We start from the raw sequence: 7,500 nt of genomic DNA, 5'->3' as shown, positions 1-7,500 counted from the left end.
AGGAGAGAGGAGAGAGGAGAGAGGAGAGAGGAGAAGTGGAGAGCAGAGCAGAGCAGAGGAGAGGAGAGGAGAGGAGAGAGGAGAGAGGAGAGAGGAGAGAGGAGAGGAGAGAGGAGAGAGGAGAGAGGAGAGAGGAGAGAGGAGAGAGGAGAGAGGAGAGAGGAGAGGAGAGAGGAGAAGTGGAGAGAGGAGAGAGGAGAGAGGAGAGAGGAGAGAGGAGAGGAGAGAGGAGAGAGGAGAGAGGAGAGGAGAGAGGAGAAGTGGAGAGCAGAGGAGAGAGGAGATGAGATGGGAAGGGGAGGAAATGAAAAGGAGAAAGAAAAGAGAACAAGGTCACCTCTCTCAAAAGTAGCTTCAACACACACATACACGACAACACACTCACACACAACACACACACACACCGAACCGGCACCAAACTGGTTGTCTTAACATACACGACACGCACCTCAGTAAGATGGCTTTTACAAGCTGACAACTTGATTTGCCAACCCAGTGGATTTATAAACAGAATGGGCGTCATAGCGATGGCTCCTACTGTAATACCAATGGACCATTCAGCTCTGACTCTCCCACTGGAACGGTGTATTCTCTCTCTCTCACACAAACACACACGCAGTCACACACACACACAGTCCTACACACACAGCCACACATGCAGTCACACACACAGTCATACACACAGCCACACACGCAGTCACACACCCAGTCTACAGAACTGTTCTCTGCACCAAGCGTCTGGGTGATGTACGACTCTTTAACATCTTCCTCAACAATTCAATTTGAGATAAAAGGGGCTTGTTGTCCCAGTAATCCCCTCAGACACACACACACACACACACACACACACATACACACACGTACACACACGTACACAGTACACACACACACATTCCATCACACCAGTAGGAACATGGTCCAGGGAAGTTCTGGTTGGCCGACTGGTTGACCAGTTGGCTGGGTATCTGACTGACTAGCTGACTGGCTGGTTGGGTGACTGGCTGGGTAGCTGACTGACTAGCTGACTGGCTGGCAGGTTGGCTGGTTGGTTGGTTGGGTGACTGGCTGGTTGGTCTAGTCTAGGAAGGATGAGGCGTGTATCGGCCCTCTGGGTTAATGAATTGCCCTGCACACAGAGAGAGGTCCTAACTGGCCACAGGGGGAGGGGCGACAGGAGGAGAGAGCTAGCTGAGAGTATAAAACTCTCAGGGAGGGAGGGAGGGAGGGAGGGAGGGAGGGAGGGAGGGAGGGAGGGAGGGAGGGAGGGAGGGAGGGAGGGAGGGAGGGAGGGAGGGAGGGAGGGAAGGAGGGAGGGAGGGAGGGAGGGAGGGAGGGAGGGAGGGAGGGAGGGAGGGAGGGAGGGAGGGAGGGAGGGAGGGAGGGAGGGAGGGAGGGAGGGAGGGAGGGAGGGAGGGAGGGAAAAAAGAAGGAAGGAAGAAAGGAAGGAAGGAAGGAAGGAAGGAAGGAAGGAAGGAAGGAAGGAAGGAAGGAAGGAAGGAAGGAAGGAAGGAAGGAAGGAAGGAAGGAAGGAAGGAAGGAAGGGCCAGTTGAACCCTAGACATGCTGATGGTGGTAGGACACATGTTACTTTGATGTCTCAAGGACACAGGACAGCTTCTCGCTGCAGTAAAACACATCCCACAGTGATGTTTCTACACCAGCCCCCCGGTCCCAAACTCAGAGTTATGGGGGCCGGTTCTGGCTTGTGAGCGGTGAGCGCACACACAGCATACACAAACCATCCCAGTGCTCTCACACATCTCCGTTTGGTCGTGAGACCACTGGGTGAAACAATACGAACCAAACGGCTTCCGCGCTGTAACTAGCTATTTCACAGAGCCTTTTCCCACAAAAGCTCAAGACACCGTTTCAGAAAGATGCCATCCGTCCTTCAACGGCTTGCAATGACAACAGCATTACGATGACCTAAGAATAATCATCCTAGTGACTCAAATAATAGTTTTTTGGGGGAGATGAGACGTTTTCGATTGTGTTATTTATGGCAGCATAAAGAGGCCATTAGAGTGTGCCCCATCAGCATGTGCCTACCCAAGTGTTCCTACTGACTCTCTCATCTTGATAAGACTGCGTCAAAGTCCCAGCACCGGGCAGGGCCGAGGCAGAACCCCCCTCTCCCTCCTCCTCCATTCCCCTGTGAAGGACACCCCCATACGGACACACACACACACACACTGCACATATCTTGTAAACACATTTACACACACACACAAACTCAAACATGCCCAGTTCACACATTAACACTATCTTACGGTGGCATTTGCCATCCCAGTAAGTGATGTAAAATCATGGTTAATGTATCTGACATATAACCAGCTGAGATGATCGTTGAGCCGCTGATAAGTTATCCTTCACAGTAAACACGCAACATCTTCAGCCAGAAACTGGATCCAGGTCTCAGTCCACTTACAGCCAAGCCCAATAAACGTGTATTCCATAAAGGATTGATTCATGTTTAACATACGTTTGAATCGCAAGCAGCAAATCACAACCAAATCACAATGTTAAACTTAACTTAACATAAAAAAGAAAGAACAATTCCTTTCAACGACAGAGTTTGAAACGAATGAAACGTAAAGTGTCCCCAATATAACTTACAATACTGTAACTAACAACCCTTCCTTTTCTCTCCCTTGGAAAATAAATAATTAACACTACATTAAAACTCTAACCGCAATACAATCTCACTTCAACGCAAGAAGCAGTTGTTAATTTTATCAAGGTAGCATCAGCAACGAATGCCGGCAGAGAAAAAAATCTCACACCGCCCAGAACAACTTTCCAACCGCGGCAAGCAATCTCTGCCGCGCGCCGTCCCACGGGAGCCGCTGAAGCACAGTGTGAAATGAGTCCCGGTACTCACGGTGATTAAAACGTCCTCACTCGCCACCGGGTACGCCAGAGCGCCAGAGGGAGGGTGTCAGGGAGTATTCTGAAGCTTTCAGGGTTGTGTCCTATCTTCTTAATTCCTTTTCACAACTTCTAAAAGAATTGCTTTATGAAATCGACTGTGTACGATATTAGCCAATAGATAAAGACCTTCTTGAATATTTAAAAATACAGCCAATGGCTGAGTTGAGAGGGGAGCGGCAGGCGTGGTTAAGGAGGTCTTTTTCTAACTTTCTGGATGATGTGACTCCTGAATCAGTAGTGATGCTGGGCGCTCTTGCGCCATAGTCATTCACCTCTGCGGGTGTAAAAGAGGGTTGTTTCACACGCAATCTGCCACATAGAAAATATACTTTTCCTACACACCCAGAAACAAAATCATCAATACAAGTTCAGTTACACATGCACAACATGATTTGATGCCACACGGTCGGTGTGTTTGTTCAAACATGCCAACGTTAAGAGTGGACACCAGCGGTCGCGCGTTCTGTAGCTAGCCTCCCGCGGTCTGTAGCTAGCCTCCCTCAGAACTTTTACTTCAGGTAGGTGGGCGCTTAGGGACACTAGCAGGGGCCCGGTCAGTGGGGCAGAGGGGCATGTGGGCAGAGGGGCATGTGGGCAGAGGGGCATGTGGGCAGAGGGGCATGTGGGCAGAGGGGCATGTGGGCAGAGGGGCATGTGGGCATGTGGGCATGTGGGCAGAGGGGCATGTGGGCAGAGGGGCATGTGGGCATGTGGGCATGTGGGCATGTGGGCATGTGCACTGACAGGCACAGGCTGGGCATCCTCCAATGAGGTGATCCTACATGGCACAGTGCCAGAAGCATGCTCTCTTCTCTGAGCGCTCACTATCTATCTGGGGCCAGTTAAGTGGAGGAGTGAGGGGTGTGTGTACAATGTGTGTGTGTCTGTGTGTACGATGTGTGTGTAGGTTTATTGCTTCTGGTTTGCAGTTGTATAATTCCCTGGTCATGCACCACTGGCCCTAGCCTCCCTGAGACCCCCACTGAAATGAGGTGTGCGTGCGTGTGTGTGTGTGTGTGTGTGTGTGTGTGTGTGTGTGTGTGCGTGTGCGTGTGCGTGTGCGTGTGCGCGTGTGCGTGTGTGTGTGTGTGTGTGTGTACAGCCCAGTGAAATGAGATGTTCACATCCCAAGGACGTCCCCCACCGTAATTTAAAGCCAGAGGTGCAAGAACATTTCACACACACATGCACGCACACGCACACACACACACAGACACACACACACACACACACACACTGCACTGAGGTCACAGACCAGAGCCCACACACCAACAATGCAGGAATTCCCCTCAGCTTGTACTTGCTTTATTTAATATACAGTACATGTATTTACATAATAAGTGTGAAATTAACAAGTATCGTTTGAAAGTAACATTTTACTCAAGAAAGTGTACCTGAGGCTTTGTCATAACTTATTTGATTATTCCCAGCAGTTTATCTGCACCAGTCGTTTCTGGGCTGGAGAACAGTCATCTTACAGTACAGGAAAAAAAACTGTTGTAATTAAGAGCGTCACAAGGATTTATACTATTTTGTTGTCTCTGTGTACGTCGTTTAATGAGAATCAGAATCAGAATTTGGTTTATTCGCCATGTACCGTATGTTACACAAACACAGAATTTACTGTGGCAGGAAGGTGCAAACAATAAGCATATACTTAAATGAAGTAAAAGTACAACAGTCTGACTAATTCTAAGAACTTAACAATCTAAAAATAAAACAATTTAAAATATAAAATATATATAAAAATAAGAATGAGAATATGAGTGAGCAGCATGAGAGGGCAACATAGTGCAAATGAGATACTGAGGTAAAGGTGGCTTGTGCGTAGTGCAAAAGGTGTCAGATGGACTAATAATAGTTAAATACATGTTAGTGGGAGTCCTTGGTCTTGTTGAAGAGGGTCACAATGCGTTGTGGCTCTCTATGGGTGCAGAGGTGGAGTGTGTTCTGAAGGGACACACAAACTGCTGTCCATGGACCCAAGAACCAGAGTGACACAGACACACACTCACAGGCACACTCACACACACACACACATACACACACATAGATCTTTAACCTCTCTCAGTATCAAGGTTGTGCCTCCCTCCCTCATGTTCAGCAGGAAGTTAAAATAGAAGTTCTTTAAGCACACATGAATGATGGACACGACTCAAGAGAGAGGGACGTGGGTGACAGAGAGACCCACGATTATACTGTGTAGAACAATCTCTCTTTCTCTGCCTCTCCCAGTTCCGCTCTGCCTCTCTCCCTCCCACTCTTTTTCATTCCTCTCTCTTTCTCTCTCTCTCTCTCTCTGGCTCTCTCTCTGGCTCTCTCTCTCTCTCTGGCTCGCTCTCTCTCTCTCTCTCTCTCAGTCTCTCTCAATCTTTCTCTCTTTCTCGCTCTCTCTCTCTGGTTCTCTCTCTCTCCCTCTCTCTCTCTCTCTCTCTCTCTCTCTGGTTCTCTCTCTCGCCCCCCCCCCTCTCTCTCTGGCTCTCTCTCCCTCTCTCTCTCTCTCTGTCTCTGGCTCTCTCTCTCTCCCTCTCTCTCTCTGTCTCTCCCTCTCTCTCTCTCTCTCTGTCTCTCTCTCTCTCTCCCTCTCTCTCTCTCTCTCTCTCTCTCTCTCTGTCTCTCTCTCTCTCTCTCCCTCTCTCTCTCTCTCTGTCTCTCTCTCTCTCTCTCTGGCTCTCTCTCTCTGGCTCTCTCTCTCCCTCGGTAGCTGTGGTGCTCCAGCACTGTGATGGATCCTTACAGAGGTGTTTGGAGGAACACTTGTCATATCATGAAGCTGCATTAATGGTCCCCAGACCAGGCTGCTGTGGCTCACACACCCCTTACTCACCACGTTAACCAGCCAGGCCTGAGCTGGGTTAGGCTGGGCTGAGCTGGGTCAGGCTGGGCTGAACTGGGTTAGGCTGGGCTGAGCTGGGTCAGGCTGAGCTGGGTCAGGCTGGGCTGAGCTGGGTTAGGCTGGGCTGAGCTGGGTTAGGCTGGGCTGAGCTGGGTTAGGCTGGGCTGAGCTGGGTCAGGCTGGACTGAGCTGGGTTAGGCTGGGCTGAGCTGGGTTAGGCTGGCCTGAGCTGGGTTAGGCTGGGCTGAGCTGGGTTAGGCTGGCCTGAGCTGGGTCAGGCTGGGCTGAGCTGGGTCAGGCTGGGCTGAGATGGGTTAGGCTGGGCTGAGCTGGGTTAGGCTGGACTGAGCTGGGTTAGGCTGGGCTGAGCTGGGTTAGGCTGGGCTGAGCCAGGCTGCACTAAGATAGGATAGGCATTACATTGGACTCGGCTATGATATGCTATGCTAGATTAGGTTAGATTAGATTGGACTGGGCTAGGCTAAAACAGGCTGGGCTGGTTACTGTGCTGTTGCTTGTACTTTTCTAGTTGTTTCAGATTTTAGATTTCTTCATTTAAAATCGTATTCTTCCTGTGATAGTTTGAATCTTCCACTGTTAACCACCTCAGCAGCATCCTAGTGTGCTAGCGACCGCCACGTGAGTGTGCGGGTCCAATACATCTCCATGATCATATGTTTATAAGTACAAGTGCGTCAACTTGCATGTGATTCCCTCCTCGATACCCTGGAATGAATGGAAAAGATGGCCCCCCCCACACACACACACACACTGGGTTGTACGTAGGTTCAGACGACAGCAAGCTCAGTAGATCAACTCTCTATGACAGCTCTCTTAAACGTCCTTGGCAGGCCCTCTCCCTCTCCTTGTTCTCCATCCCTCCATCATTCTCTTCCAGGTCCTCTCTCCCTGGCCTGGCTCCTTATAAATGATTCCATATTTCTTCCTCCTGCCTGCTCCTGGTATTCCCAGGTGCCACTGGTGCCTGTTATGTATGACACTACCTGTATATTCCCCATTAGATGTCACTTTAGAATTAACACATTTCTTCACACATACGCACACACACACAGGTTGACACTGTGTGTATCAATATCCTCTCCTCTCTGCACACACTGCTGTGTTCCTCTGCTCTACACCCAGACGGGCAGGGAGAGACCAGCTGTGTTCCTCTGCTCTACACCCAGCCGGGCAGACAGAGACCAGCTGTGTTCCTCTGCTCTACACCCAGACGGGCAGGGAGAGACCAGCTGTGTTCCTCTGCTCTACACCCACACGGGCAGGGAGAGACCAGCTGTGTTCCTCTGCTCTACACCCAGACGGGCAGGGAGAGACCAGCTGTGTTCCTCTGCTCTACACCCAGATGGGCAGACAGAGACCAGCTGTTTCAGGCTAGTTGATATTTTTATGTAGCAGGCGTTCAACATACACGTGGGGGGGGATGGGGGTGAGGGGGGGGCGGAGACCTGCAGCCTCTTGATCTGCAGTCAAATGATCTACGACCAAGCTATACAACTGTTCATTTTATGATGATTAGACTCTCATACCAGACTGAACAGTAAAATGATTTTTCGATCAGCAAAAAAGCTTGTCTGAAACAAAAACTGTTTGTAGAAATTGATGGTAAATGTAGTCAAGTGTAAATGCATGTGGGGGAAAATAAATGTCTAATTATGTTTATGTATTACCAGTATTACAGCATACAGTAGACCAAAGCAGTGAGGTGTGCCACC

At 49.8% G+C, this 7,500-nt stretch overlaps 1 protein-coding gene across 1 annotated transcript in view; it reads right to left on the bottom strand.

Annotated features, from left to right (window-relative positions):
- The window catches only part of crtac1b (cartilage acidic protein 1b), a 35,558-nt gene that overhangs the window by 27,918 nt on the left and 140 nt on the right, over positions 1-7,500 (bottom strand). The window lies entirely within an intron of this gene.

Source organism: Hypomesus nipponensis, chromosome 11 (genome assembly GCF_054491055.1).
Source record: "Hypomesus nipponensis isolate SF chromosome 11, ASM5449105v1, whole genome shotgun sequence".
NCBI lineage: Eukaryota > Metazoa > Chordata > Actinopteri > Osmeriformes > Osmeridae > Hypomesus > Hypomesus nipponensis.
The sequence above is the reverse complement of the archived record's forward strand: the minus strand, read 5'-3'. Positions and strand labels throughout refer to the sequence as shown.